We start from the raw sequence: 1,661 nt of genomic DNA, 5'->3' as shown, positions 1-1,661 counted from the left end.
GGCCCGGTTTTCCCGGCCCTCACTCAGCCCACTTTCTTTTTGGGGTCTGTCCCCCTGAAACCTGGTGTGGAAACCCCCACTCCCCCACTACTTGGGCCACCCCCTTTTTCCCCGTGCTTTGGGGCCCCGAACCCCAAACCCAAACTTTCCGTTGCAAAGGCTAGTTTGCTAACATGGAAACCCCTGGCATAGCCGCCCATCCGAAAATGGGGCCCCCCCCCCATTTGTCCCCAAACCCGGGGGCGGCTGGGCCCCGGGGGCCACTACCGGCGGTTTTAAAGAGGCCAAAAACACCTGACCGATACCCATTCCCCAACATACAGGATTTTCATCACACCCCGGCTGGGGGGGTGATTTTTTCCAAGGTTTTACCTCCGCCGGGGGTTTTCATCAGGGCCGGGAAAACCCCACTGGACATTCCCAAAACACAAAATTTTTTCACGCCATTTGGGCCGTTTATTTTTTAGAATGCCTTTTGGGCCCTTTAAAAAAAATGCCCAAATTTTTTTTCAACGCCTCATGGACCCCTGTCCTACGAGACCTGCCTTTTTTTTTTGTGTACTTTCACATCCTGGTACAAGGGACGTCCAAAGCTTTAGCACTGGGCCACCTCCGAACACTTTTTTAGCCCCCTCAGGCCAAAATGGGCTAATTGTTAAAACCCCCCAAGGCCAATTCGGGCTCCCACCCCTCGAATTTTTCCCGGGGCACCCCAGTCACCAAGGAGGGGCAAATCCCCCTCCCATCAAAAGGGGGAAAGGGGGTGACAAAAGTTTCCACGCCCCCACTGTCAAGGCCCTGCAGGAGTTCCGGGCAAAGGTGAAATTTTTTCCCCCCCGGTTTTTATTCCCGAGCCGCCCATTCTTTCGGCCCTTTCAAGAGGGCCCTTTAAAAGGAAAACCAAAGCACGGGTGTAGACTGGACTGAAAACAGGGGCAAAGCTTTTGCTGCACAAAAGACAGCCCTGGCGAAAGCCGCCATGCTGGCAAAATCCTTTTTCCCCTCCTTTCCCTCCCCATCCCCCCCTGTACGCCTCAGACTACGCTGTCGGTGCCGTCTACGAGGTGGGTAGGGGGCAGCCGCCCGCCGTTGCTTTCTTCAGCCGTCATTTGCCCCCAGTGAACGGAAAATCCCGCACCATTTGACCGGGGGGCGCTTTGGGCCCCCCTAAAATCCCATCAGACACTTTCGTTCCGCGGGAAAGGGGGACACCTTTTACCCCTTTTTTTCGACCACAACCCCCTTTACTTTCGCCATGGCCAAAGGGGGCCCGAGCCGGGTTGGGGGTCCTGTCCCCTTGGAAAATGCCTTTGGGGGCAACCGGGGGCCCCGTGGGGCAGGGGCAGTCCAAACTTTTTTTTGGGGTTACAAAACCAATGGCAGCCCACCAACCACAGACCCAACGGGGAAAAACCTTAAAAGCTCCAAACTACTGGGCTGATGAGGAGGGGTTTTTTTTTTTGGGGGATACCAGCACCACGGGTCCTGTGTGACGTCTCCACAGGGTCCCTCGGCCAAATTTATTTTCCCTGGCCCTTTGGGGACGACAAGTTTTTGGGTGCCCTCCATGGTCCCTCCCCCCGGGTTTTAAAGCTCACAGAGGCTGGTTTCGGGAAAATTTGGGTTTTGGCCCCCGGGCCCCAAGAAGGGAAAATTCCCGG

Source organism: Eleginops maclovinus, chromosome 9 (genome assembly GCF_036324505.1).
Source record: "Eleginops maclovinus isolate JMC-PN-2008 ecotype Puerto Natales chromosome 9, JC_Emac_rtc_rv5, whole genome shotgun sequence".
Classification (NCBI taxonomy): Eukaryota; Metazoa; Chordata; class Actinopteri; order Perciformes; family Eleginopidae; genus Eleginops; species Eleginops maclovinus.
The sequence above is the reverse complement of the archived record's forward strand: the minus strand, read 5'-3'. Positions refer to the sequence as shown.